General features: G+C 33.0%; 1 non-coding gene across 1 annotated transcript; it reads left to right on the top strand.

The window, feature by feature from the left end:
* Positions 1 to 6,815: 6,815 nt before the first annotated feature.
* TRNAV-AAC (transfer RNA valine (anticodon AAC)) lies at positions 6,816 to 6,888 on the top strand. The gene has a single exon. It is a non-coding gene; the product is annotated as a tRNA-Val (tRNA).
* The last annotated feature ends 7,463 nt before the right edge of the window (positions 6,889 to 14,351 follow it).

The raw sequence follows: 14,351 nt of genomic DNA, 5'->3' as shown, positions 1-14,351 counted from the left end.
AGAGTTTCAGTGATAACATTAACTAGATGTATTAAAGTAGATCTGTATAGAATTTTTTTGAAACATGTACCTTTTATAAACTTTATTGATAAAAAAATATATAAACTTTTTTCAATTTTAAGTTTAAACTCAAAATCTTTAATTTATACAGTAGCCGGCATTAAATAAATGACATCGAATCTAACTCTTGTGTGGCTGTGATGTCACACTAGTCGACAAAGGACACGAGACTTAATATATCTCTCTTATTTTTTAAAATTATGAATTCGTATTTTTTGTAATCTCAAATGGAAATTTTCACACCGGATTTGGAAAGCAAAATTTGTACAACTATGCTAAATGTTAATACAAAAAATATTTACCACTGCTACGCGAAGAATGAATGTCCGCTAATTCAGCGACACATCTATACAGATACCTTATACAAGAGAGAGCACAAAGATAGATGTCATAACAAGGAAGACAGAGACGCTGTTCTGCGGCGGGTGTTGTCTAAAACAGTTTCACTCTTCGGTCGGTTGAAGACAGTGAGGGGGGATGCACGCGCGTAACATGATCGGCGTATTTGTGATTTTAAATATATTTTGCTATAACAGGGCTAAATTATATGTTTATTCGCATAAATGTAATTTATGGAAAAGTAATTATTAAACAGTTTGCCTCCATGTTTTCTTTTTCAAATGTCTGAACTTTAGAATATACCATATTTTACTAGCGGTAACACGATGTTACATCACCGCGCGCAAAGGGATTACTAACCAGTCTTTTAAGAGTTAAGAAAGAGACTGCCGGCCTAATCGGCTTTGTAGAGCGTCGTCTTTGTCATTTATACATTTTTCTTATTAATTTTTTATCACCACAACAGGCTAGGAGTTCTCTTTCGTGTGTGAGTCAAAGGTCGTAGCCATTACACCACGGAGGCCACCAAATCAACATTTGTCATGATTTGTTTTAACCCTCTATCATGATATTTAGTGAAATATATTTTCAAGTGACGGAATCATCAGTCCGACATACTAAGGAAATGAAATTTCAACGTTTTAATTTTAGTTTTTTTAGAAAGCAGCCCAGTCACAGAAAAGTGAAACTGAGATAATAGCACGTTAGTGTAAAGAGTGAATAATAAAATCTACACAACCGTCGAAATGTTTTTTACTTTGACGAATAAAAATAATGCATACATTTATTTTTTTATAGTACCAAAAATATTATAATGATGTAATGACTAGTTTTAATTATATTTAAAGTCCTGCTGACCACACAATCTTATGTGTATTTTACAGAAAACAGCCAGCCCCAGTAAACCTGTGATGCATGTTTTGGAAGAGCGTATTAAGCTCTCAAGGACAAAAAATATTTTCAAAAAAGGAGTTAAGGACTGGATTTTCCTTAGTGGGTAGGAAACGCCTTGATGATTTTCAGAATGTTTGAGTTTACTATTTACCATATTGATATGCTATATGTTGTTTTAAAATTATTTTTTATCTTTCTGATACTATATTTGTGGTAATATACTCATGTGTCTGTGTCAACTAATTGCTCGTCCTATCTCAACACAGGACTTTTAGTCCTATGGAGTTAGGACTTATGTCTCAAATAATTTACAATAAACTTATGTATGTAAATAGATAAATAAATAAATGTTGCGCCAGTATGTATTGAACTTGTTATTTTATATATATAAAGGGTACTCAATTATAAAAAAAATACTCAATTAATTTGTAATAATCACTTAAAAAAATAATTTAATTATGTGTTAAAGGAATTTTGGTGATTTTTTAAAGTCTGGCTGGCCACCTAATCTAAAATACTAATTTTTCAGAAAACAGCCAGATCTAATATTGAATGATACCTCATTTAGACATTAAATGTACTAAGGTGATATTCTGTATTAAAACGTGTTTTTTATTAGTCTTTTTTAAATTAATGAATAAATAAAATTTATCCACTTTAATTTATTTAATAGGACTTGATTTCTGGAGGCATTGATTTTCCTATCAGCATCTATTCTGTCAGAATTTTCTAGTGCTGTGGGTACTTTCTGCAAATTGAGAAATGCCGTTTTTGTGATCAACACTATTTTCAGAAAGCGATAATTGTTACAGTTTTTTGTATAAAACCGGCCTGTATCTTAATCACAAATAACTATCGACGTGCTAATAAGCGACGTGATAACAATTTCTCACCACAGTTGTTTATCGTATTTGCGATCACAATGGAACATCCATGAACACCTAATATTAAATGTCAAAATATTTACGTTTCGCGACCTATAATCCTGCTGCGCGATCACATATTTGAATTTCACCGGTGTAAATATGGAAAATATTCAAAAACTGCTATTTTTATTTAATTAGTTATTATTTATCATGCTATTCATTGCGATTAGCCGGCGGTTGGCAAGCTAAATGTCAAGAAAAGCGGTCGCCATAGTAATTGAAATTTAATCTTCACTTTCTTGTATTAGATACTCCTTACTATTTTACAAATGCAATATATTGTATTATTATATCACATGTTTGAATTTCACCGGTGTAAATATGGAAAATGTTCAAAAACTGCTATTTTTATTTATTTAGTTATTATTTATCATGCTATTTATTGCATTTAGCCGGCGGTCGGCAAGCCAAATGTCAAGAAAAGCAGTCGCCATAGTAATTGTAATTTAATCTTCACTTTTTTGTATTAGATACATCTTACTATTTTGTAAATGTAATATATTGTATTATTATATCACATGTTTTAATTTCACCGGTGTAAATATGGAAAATATCAAAAAACTTTTATTTTTATTTATTTATTATTTATCATGTTATTTATTGCATTTAGCCGGCGGTCGGCAAGCCAAATGTCAAGAAAAGCAGTCGCCATAGTAATTGTAATTTATATTTCACTTTTTTGTATTAGATACTCCTTACTATTTTTTATAGTAAACGCCGATTTTTCGCCGGCGAACTGTATTTATTTACGAGGAAAACAAAAAACAAACCGACACGAGAGTTGACTTAGAGCATACACACGCGTTGACTTATGACCGCGATAACTTAAGCATGTTCATTATTGTTCATTGTGATCGCTCAAATGCTTAGCATGTTTTCAAGTACGTCGATAGTTATTTGTGATTGAGCTACTGGCTGTTTTTAGCGAGAACAGAAATATTGACCTTATGGTATCCGATTACACTAATGTCTAATTTTTTCATTGCTGCTTTCTGGATTTGCGTTTCGTTCAATTGTTAGACTGCTTCGAGAAAAACGTGATTTTTATATTTTTTATTTATTAAACTTTTTGTACATAATGTTATTTGTACATTGGCGGGCTTATTGCCAAATGGCAATTTCTTCCAACCAACCAATAAAATAAAAGTTTTTTTTTTATAATTCAAGTTATAGGACATATTAAAAAGATAAAAATATTAAAAAGCTAAAGATATATAAAAATAGAAATAAACTTATTTGTTTATAAATTACCTTAAATCAAAACTATTACTCAATGGGAAAAAGGAAAAAAGAGGAAAGAGGAAAAAGGAAAGGAGGAGAGATTAAGGAAGAAAAAGGAGATGTTTCTTCAGACGTGATTTAAACAGAGATAATGTAGTAACGTCTTTGATGGTGGATGGGAGATGATTCCACAGTCGAGCCGCATGGACACTATATGAGTTGGAGAAGAAAGAAATTGTGGATGGGTATTAAGAGAGTGCCTTGAGAATTAGAACGAAGAGGTAAACCATGAACTGATAAGCGTTGAAATTTTTCACGCAGGTATATAGGAGCGTTAGGACTATGAAGTACATTGAACAGAAGTGAGAGGGAGTGATAGTCTTTAAGCTGTCTAATTTTGAGCTATTTCAGTTGCCTACGATAATCAGAAATGTGGTCATATTTCTTAAGACCAAAAATGTACCTTATGCATGTATTCTGAAGTCGTTCAAGTTCATCGAGTTGCTCACAGCTTAAATCAGTCATGGAGACATCAGCGTAATCTAGAATGGGTAGAAGTAATGCTTGTACAAGGGTGCATTTAGTATTAATGGGTAAGAATTTTTGCAACCTTCTAAGTGAGTGTGGACTGACAAATATTTTACGGCTTAATTCATTAGTATGAGCTCGCCAGCAGAGATGTTCATCCATTTGTACTCCTAGATTGTTTACGGATCTCCTGTATTGAATATTGGTACCATTGACAGTAAGAGGATTGAGTAAAGATACGTCTAGCTTACTGAGCAATCTTTGACTACCCACCCGCAAACATAATTTGTGTTTTAGATGGGTTTATATATATTTCCCTATCGTTAACAAATTGTTACAAAACGAACCATTTTTTATTTGGTGTTGCTAGCGTTTAGTTCAGTTGAGTTACAATTTTTACCGTTTTCTGCTCTTTTTGACTGACCGTACTTGTTTATCTGCTGTTGTAAATACTTTCTGAATTTGTAAGTATACGGAATATGGACAAAGAGCAGTCCTAGGATTTAGAACAGTATGAAGTTAGTACGGAGCACTGTACGTGAACTAATTCAAACATCCTTATTAAAAACTGCGCGCTACAATACTCGTATGTACCGATATGCGGAATAACTAGGGCTTCCAAACAGGTTTGCCGGTTATTTGGGAAATTCAAAATAATATAAAACCGGTTATTTTCATTAATGAACATAGGGACATACTACAAATCGAGCCATAATTGCGAAAACATCGTAACCAACAGGAGCAATATTTTATTTATTTGACACTTTATATACATATACAATGAATATGAGCAAAACTAAGCTTATGATCATTGATCGAGCTAATAAAGTAGCGCCATTATCCTTACTGCGCATCTTAGAAAGAGTCAACAATTTCATTTATCTAGGTTCAGTCATTAGCGATGGCGGTGTGTGTGAAGGTGAAATACGGCGACGGGTTGGTATTGCCAAAAGTGCTATGAGTCAGCTGGTGAAGATCTAGAAGAATCGCAGTATAACCATTAACACCAAAAAGAGACTGGTGAAGGCCTTGGTTTTCTCAGTGTTCACGTATGGTGTGGAGTGTTGGAGACTGAGGGAATCTGAAAAGAAAAAAATCGAAGCTTTCGAGATGTGGTGTTGGCGGCGAGTGCTGCGGATTCCGTGGACGGCCAGACGTACGAATGCATCTATTCTCCAGGAACTGGACATAGGAGAAAGCCTGATATCCATGTGCGAGAAAAGAATCCTGCAGTTCTTTGGGCATATTTCCAGGGGAGATTCTGATAGTTTGGAGAAAACTATTCTCCTGGGAAGTGTCGACGTCAACCGACAAGATGGAGCGGTACAGTCACTGAGTTATCAGAATCATCACTGACGAATGCCTATAGAAGAGCACAAGACCGTTCCAGGTGGAGGGAGACTGTCCACAGACGAGCCATGCCTGGAGTCAGGCGTAATTACCATCCTCAGACATGAGGCACGGATTGAAGAGATACATATACAATATATATATACATATAAGGGCGGGCATATTGCCTTAAGGCAATTTCTTCCTAACTACCCAAACCGTTCAGTTTGAGAAAATTTTAAATACATGGACATACACACAGGGTATTAAAAGGGTTCTCTCGTTACTAGAACGAAAAGATAGTCCGTGTTGTGAAAGAGGTTGGATGAGCTCTCTCAGATAAACAGGCGAAGTGGGATTATTTTAAATATTGTGAAGAAGTGATAGAATGGGAATGTTTCTTCTATGCCTGATACTGAGCCAGTGTAGTTGCGTGCGATACTCGGTTATGTGGTCAAATTTGCGAAGATTAAAGATATAACGAATACAAATATTCTGCAATCGTTCTAACTTATCAAGCAACTCAGAGTTAGCATCTGGATAACATACATCCGCGTAGTCAAGGAGTGGAAGAAGTAAGCTCTGGACTAATGTTTGCTTAACATTAATTGGTAAGAAATTATGTAATCTTTTAAGTGAGTGCAAACTGCTATAATGTTTACGACTAACTTCGTTAACCTGATCGTGCCACCTTAAATGCTTATAAATGATAATACCTAAGTTATTGACTGAAGTCATGATCGGAATTTCTTTACCATCTATTTTGAAAAGAAGAAGTGTGGAAAAATTCACTTTTGAATACATTTGTTTACTACCAACAAGTACAATTTTAGTTTTTGTTGGATTTATGAGAAGTCCATGTTTGTTTGTCCATGAAGAGATATGCTCGAGTGCAAGTGACATTACTCTATGTGTTTCAACAATGTCGACGTTTTACGGGAGAATATACAGGTGTTCTTTAAACCCTGTCACATCCGAAACCACGATGATCAGTAGGGCGAAGAAGACATATTAGCGTATTTAAAAAAATATTTAGAACGAAGAATTTTTTTTAAAAATATTTAAAAAAAACAAATGGTTGCTTACTTTTTTTCAAAAAGAAATATTTGCGTTATTATGATTTACCAAAATATTTCATTTTGACAGCCATTTTCAACGAGTTGTAAATAACTCACTATTAGAAAATGGGAATCAAGTTGGGGTAGAGTGGGATTCGAACCACGGACCTTTGATCTGCGAGTCCGAGACACTAGCCACAGGACCACAACCCGCCTCAAAACTACTTCTGCAGGGGAGAAGCGAGGGGGGCGTGGACGGACGGTTGTCGGTGTATCAGACTCCCCCTCCCCTCTCCTCGTTTCTCCCCTGCAGAAGTAAGCATCCATTTATTTATTATTTATCTTTTTAAGATTTTAGTAGTTCTAAAAAAATATTTTAATACGCCAATATATCTTCTTGCTCATGCTGATCATCGTGGTTTCGGATGTAACAGGGTTTAAAGAACATCCTGTATATGACGGCCTCGTGGTGTAGTAGGCAGCGCATTTGCCTAACACGCAAGAGGTCTCGGGTTCGATTCCCGGCGTGGTTGACATGATATATTCATTTAAAAAGGTGTATTAAACAATGTTTGAGTATGTGCAAATGCTTGTAGACCTGCTGGATTTCCTCCCTAGGGAGTTATTCATATTTAATTATATTTCAACAGAGAGGGAAAACATTTTTGAGAAGGGAATATAGAAGTCTAGGCATTTACAGGGCTTATGATCTGTCATTGGCTGGTTTAAGTTAAGTTAAGTTCTTTTACTTCACAAAAAAACAGATGGAAGTTGAGGAAATGTGGATGGTTCAAACATGGGCAGAAAGGTGAATGTTACACAGTGTGTAAAGTGGCCACTTAAACCAGCCAATAACAGGTCATAGGCCCTGTAAATGCCTAGACTTCCATAGTCCCTTCTGAAAAATGTTTTCCCTGTGTGTTAAAATAATTTCAAAGGTGTATTTAATACTAAATTTAATTTTAACTTCTATATACACAAAAAAATACAAGAGCGTCAAACTTGCGAACAACCCAGGACAAACAGAAAAAGAAACAGTTTTGTGTACACTGCAATAAAGTTCTACAATTCACCTTTGAATGACCTAAAAAATATACATAACACTTAAAAAACACCTAAATAAAACAGTTCTTACAGCCCGTGTGACGAGTGATATGTGATGTTATTTTATCGACTTTTTATTAAAACTATTTTATAAAAAATTATACGGCAAAGTTTCTTGAAAATGTACGAAAAAAATATTAAAAATACTGAAATAAAAACGAACTATTTCAAAAGACATCCGGTTTGCTTACCGTAGACGAACCGATCGGGAAAACTGACAGAGAAAAACCTCTGACGTCACACGCGGAGTTATTTCAGAAATATAACACTTTAAAAAATCATAGCGCTGATAAAACGATGTATAAAAATAAATAAAAAAATATTTGGCTTAGCTTAATAGTATATTAACAAATAAAAAATATATTAAAACAACTGAATTTCCTTTATTGGGATTTATTGGAGTTTATAAACGCTTTGAGGCGGGCACTTTTCATCACAGAAGCCTATTTAAAATATAAATGAGAACTATTTTAAATTTTAATGAAGTAAGGAAGGCGCACTAAATTTTTGGGGTCATTCATTGGTTGAACTAGATCACTTGACGTCGAGATGACAAGTCGGTAGAACATACCGAGGTAGATAGAGATAGTACGTACATATGAAGATAGCGTTCATAATTATGACAGTAATAGTTGACTGTGCAGAATTACTTAGTTGAATAACACTACATGTTCCAGCCAGGATTTGTAGACGGTACCACCTGTTTCATGTACCAATGGGTAAAACAAAACAAAATTTAAAGACATATACTACACAAACATCACTATGTTAGATTTAAAATTTACACTAAAAATGCATTATGTAACTTAGTAGACATTATAATAATAAATATGTACATCTCCCTTCCCCTCCTTATCCTCTCTTTAAGCATCCTTGTCCTAATCCCGCCCAATTTACATTAATTTACTGTTCTTTAAAAAAAAAAGATTTTTCTTGGATTATTAAAAAATATATACATGAAAATATTTTTTTTTGTGTATGTATAAACTTTTATGTATTTACATAATATGTATTATTATTTTTTCTTTGTACATTTTGTGGAAATCTGTTATTGGTTCTATAAATATGTATGTAGAACTATTGGTTTCCCAAATAAAATAATCACGGCACAGTTCATTACATTTTATTTTATTTTAAAAATGCACATTGTGTGTATTTAATTTTAGATCAGATGAAAATATTAAGTAAAGTTGATAGTTTATGACGGCGAAATGAAAACTAATTGTTTTTAGATTCGGCAGTTCAAAGTACCTACGCAGGAACTATACAAATAATTATGTTTACCACTGTTTGATAAAAAGTATTATTCACAAAAACTTTTGGACATTATGAATAATACTTTAAAATGAAAATAAATGCACGGGGGAGAGGTCCTTTCATGACCACTTGTTCATCAGACATAATGCATTCAAATAAACAGAGTAATATTATTTATTAATGCATACATTAAGTGCAGTTCACACGAATGGCAACAGAGAGGAACGTCCATTCATGAATATTAAATGATGACAGTACCTACCTACTTGAGGACTGAATTTTTAAAATGACGTTATGGTATGATAAACGCATGTATTTGTCAATAAACAAAAATTAAAATAAATAGAGCAATCCACATTTATAAATTGTTTGAACGCTTTTCCTGTAAATTTGGTACGAAATCGGCGATCAAAATAATGGGTAAACGAAAATAATTTTTGTAACGAGTCAATTCGAAAGAATATACACATATTAATATTAATAATCATAATTAATTATAACTACTTGTTTATCATCAGGTGCTCAGACATTATTTTTAATAATTATAAAAAAATTGAGTACAGACTAAATCTTTAAATACATCATTCTTCTGTACGTGTGATGTCACTGAACTTCTCCTAAACGGCTTAACCGATTAACGTGCGGTTTTCAGCGAAATGTAGATATTCAAATTTTCAATCGAATTCGTAGCGCGGCGAAGAGCAATCTTCAAGGCATCGACCGTCTCATATTTTTTAGCTGATACTTTGGCCTCTAGAATGGATCATATGGAAAAGTCCACTGGGTTTAAGTCCAGGGAATATAGAGGTCACTGTTGTGATAAAAATTAAGCTGGGAACTTTTTCTTGGAAAAACGTTGGGTTTCACGGGCTTTATGGGATAGTGCTGAGTCTTGTCGAAACGTCTAATGGTTTCATGGCGTTTTTTTATGCTACCAGTATCATTGCAACGTGAAATGGTCCGATACACAAACATTTTGTTCACATGTAAATGTCGTAGCTCATTAATAATGGCGGTTGCGATTTTCCAGCCAAGTACAGAGCAATAACACTGTTGAGTTTGAATTCTATTTCGATAACTTTTTAAATCTACGACGTAAAACGATATGCTTATTTAGAATTATTAACAATATAACAGACTGACACGTGTCAAAACATGAGCGCACTGTTATTACCCATTTGGTTGCTAAAGCAGCGTGAAGTTGGTAACACTTCGAGCGCCTACCCCGTACTGGGGATTCCATATCTAAGATGCGTATTCCAAATGGGTTTTAACAAACGCATAAAACAGGGTGTTGTTTAAACCCTGTCACATCCGAAACCACGATGATCAGTATGAGCAAGAAGACATATTGGCACATTAAAATAAATTTTTGGAACGACTAAAATCTTAAAAAATGAAAGATAAATAAAAAACAAATGGTTGCTTGATACACTGTCAACCACACGGCCGCGCCCCCTTCGCTTCTCCCTTGCAGAAGTAAGTAACCATTTGTTTTTTCAAATATTTTATTTTTTTAAATTTTCTTCGTTCTAAATATTTTTTTTAAATATGCTAATTTGTCTTCTTGCCCATAGTGATCATCGTGGTTTCAGATGTGACAGGGTTTAAAGAACACCATGAATAATGAAAAGAGGGGATTTAGATTATCAAAGTGTTTACTCATTCTCATTTATAATTTGTGTTAAGGTTTTATTTTTTTAATGTAAAAATATTGTCATTAAAACTACTCTGCAACTAAAATAAAGAGAAACAAATAAAAAATTGATACCTTTAATAAAATAACAATAATGGATTTAGAAACCGCATAATTTTACTGTTATTTTTAAATTATTGTTTGCGATTTAACTTAACCAAACGTATTGTTATTACTAAAAAAACAATCACGGATTTAGAAACTGCATTATTAAACGTGTTTTTATTTTGTCATTTAACTTAACCAGTACCTCAATCACAAATAACTATCGATGAGCTTAAAAACATGCTAAGCTAAACATGCTAATCACAATGAATAATAATGAACATGCTTAAGTTATCGCAGTCATAAATCAACGCGTGTGTAATCTTTAAGTCAACGCTCGTGTCGGTTTGTTTTTTGTTTTCCTCGTAAATAAATACAGTTCATTGGCGAAAAATCGGTGTTTACTATAAAAATAATACAATATATTGCATTTGCAAAAAATTAAGGAGTATGCAAGACAAAAAAAGTGAAAATTTAATTACGATTACTATGGCGACTGCTTTACTTGACATTTGGCTTGCTAACCGCCGGCTAAATGCAATAAATAGCATGATAAATAATAAATAAATAAAAATAGCAGTTTTTTTATATTTTTTATTTATTTCTTAAGTTAGCTTATATTAAAACTAATATAAACTATTATGTACATTTACATCATCTATATATATTTACATTTCCTTACAGTAACTTATACATTTGTTTTTAAATTCTTTCAGACACTTTTCATTCTTCATACATTCAGGCATCTCATCATACATTTTTAAACCCTTATACATCAAACAATTTTGCGACTCAGCTCTTTTCAATAATGGTAGTCTTATTTTATCCTTTTGTCTAGTAGCATATTCATGACAATTTTTGTTTAAGACAACTTTATCCTTAAAATATTTTGGTAATTTATCGTGAAAAAATTTATGTATAAATATCAACATATTAAATTTAAGTCTCCTTCTTACAGATAAACATTTAAGGTCATCTCTCATTTTTTTACATTGCTATATTTATTTTTCTTAAGAACTATTCTCATCGCTTTATTTTGTAAAATTTCTAGTTTATTTAAATTTCCTTCGTTTGCTAAAAATAATATTGTTGAAGTTTTGGAATATTTACACCGTGAAATTGAAATATGCGATTGCGCAACAGGATTATACATCGCGAAACGTAAATATTTTGACATTTAATATTAGGTGTTCACGGATGTTCCATTGAGATCGCGAATACGATAAACAACCATGGTGAGAAATTGTTATTGCGTCGCTTATTAGCAGGTTGATAGTTATTTGTAATTGAGCTACTGACGTATTCGGATTATTTAAAAATAATCTAGAAATTGCCGTATTTGCACAGATAATTGAACTGAGATGGATGAACATCTCTGCTGGCGAGCTCATACTAATGAATTAAGCCGCAAAATATTTTTCAGTCTACACTCACTTAGAAGGTTGCAAAAATTCTTACCCATTAGTACTAAATGCACTCTTGTACAAGCATTACTACTACCCATTCTAGATTACGCTGATGTCTCCATGACTGATTTAAGCTGTGAGCAACTCGATAAACTTGAACGACTTCAGAATACACGCATAAGGTACATTTTTGGTCTTAAGAAATATGACCACATTTCTGATTATCGTAGGCAACTGAAATAGCTCAAAATTAGACAGCTTAAAGACTATCACTCCCTCTCACTTCTGTTCAATGTACTTCATAGTCCTAACGCTCCTATATACCTGCGTGAAAAATTTCAACGCTTATCAGTTCATGGTTTACCTCTTCGTTCTAATTCTCAAGGCACTCTCTTAATACCCATCCACAATTTCTCTTTCTTCTCCAACTCATATAGTGTCCATGCGGCTCGACTGTGGAATCATCTCCCATCCACCATCAAAGATGTTACTACATTATCTCTGTTTAAATCACGTCTGAAGAAACATCTCCTTTCTCTTCCTTAACCTCTCCTCCTTTCCTTTTTCCTCTTTCCGCTTTTTTCCTTTTTCCCATTGAGTAATAGTTTTGATTTAAGGTAATTTATAAAAAAATAAGTTTAATTCTATTTTTATATATTTTTAGCTTTTTAATCTTTTTTTTCTATTGAATATGTTCTGTAACTTGAATTATAAAAATAAAACTTTTATTTTATTGGTTGGTTGGAAGAAATTGCCATTTGGCAATAAGCCCGCCAATGTACAAATAACATTATGTACAAAAATTTTAATAAATAAATAAATAAAAGGGTTTACGTAATTTTGTTATTTTTATTATTAGATTAATTCTACAAAAACTTTTAGGCTCTATTAAGTCAAATTTTGGTTCGTATGGTAAATGCCCTTCTACGTGGGCACAACTCATTTATTTACGGAACGCGTTTATTAAGAAACTTGAAAAAATATCAGGACACCGCACTTAGACAAAAAGGAAAGGATAATTAGACATTTCATTGACAGGCATTTGTAGAAATTCCATTCAATATAGTTCATTCAACTAATGGCATGTTACGGCTGGCAATTCGTTCTTACATACATTACATCTATTGCGTACAATGTTTTGAATGGTGTTTGGCGAATGATCACTTTATTCACAATGGGCGTGAATAACAATATGCTACCATAGTACGAGAGCGTACTGTGTGCTGTGTAGGTACACCTACTTCTGGATTGATATAAAATTGTTAAGACTATAGTCCTTAAAATGTGGCTTGATTAGAATGACAGCTGTCAAACTAATTTCGTTAGTGATGGGAAATTACTGATTACTGATCACTGATCAAATCGATTTTATCAGTTATTTCATGCAATCATGAAACTCTGTTTCCGAAAATTGATATCAAAAACGCAAAAACATGCCTGTTATAGTGTGTTTAACACAATTATTCAACAAAAAATGAGACATTTATGCTTTTTTGATGAGACAAATTGATCAATGTAAATTGTAACGTTTTTGCAAAATGATGTAACCTTGTAAGAACGTGTTAATAATTATGTTTATTTAAGTTTTCTTTTAGTTTTAACGCTGATTTTATTTATATATTTATGTTGATTTACGTTTCGAGCATTGTATTAAAAAAATAAATTAACACGCCAGATACAAATGATTTTTCGTGTGTCAATATAAATAACTCCTTTGACGTTACTACAAAGTTATGTCGTCACTTTTTCTGACAGCTGTCATTCTAATCATGTTATATTTTAAGGACTATAGAGACGAATGATTAAAAACGGTGACGAAACAGGCACATAAAATATTCCAGGCACAACATACTTTAAAACATTTTTATTTTCGTCAAAATCGGTTGAAAAACGTGTTTTAAAAAAGCATACTTATCGATTGTAAATTCGAAAATATCAGCACAATTTCTCAAATTTTCAGGGCCCAGAAAAAAAAGGCAGTTTATTTTTGCACTAGCGGAGAATTCAATGAGAAAACTAAGCCTAAAAATATATTTTTTAATTTTCATGTATCGTATCATCAGCGCTATGTTTTTTTTTTATAAGATGTATAAATGTAGAGGAAGCGAGGTCGGTATGCAAATACAGTGATATGGCGTTCTATCCTCTCTGCCTACCCCTACGGGGAAACGGCGTGTTGGTTTGTTGTTGTAATTCTGAAATTACTCCACTAATTGTGACGTCTCTTCCGCGTTTTTTCGGTCAGTTCTCCCAATCGATCCGTCGACAGTAAGTAAACTGGGAATCTTCCACAACTCTCTTACCATTGGTTGATTCATATGAACTAGTGACGTTCAAAGTAGCTCGTTTTAATTCAAAAAAATTTTTGGTACATTTTCGAGTAACTTTTCCGTATAGTTTAATGCTCATATTTTTACATCGCGTAAGAAAAAAAAATGCATCCGATTTCCCGTAGGGCTGAAGTTCCTCATTACTGATTTTTCCGTTT

The sequence above is a fragment of the Micrasema longulum genome, unplaced genomic scaffold (genome assembly GCF_059751315.1).
Source record: "Micrasema longulum isolate JH-2025_06_02 unplaced genomic scaffold, ASM5975131v1 h1tg002343l, whole genome shotgun sequence".
Classification (NCBI taxonomy): Eukaryota; Metazoa; Arthropoda; class Insecta; order Trichoptera; family Brachycentridae; genus Micrasema; species Micrasema longulum.
Note: the sequence above shows the minus strand (reverse complement) of the source record. Positions and strands in the feature narration are given on the sequence as shown.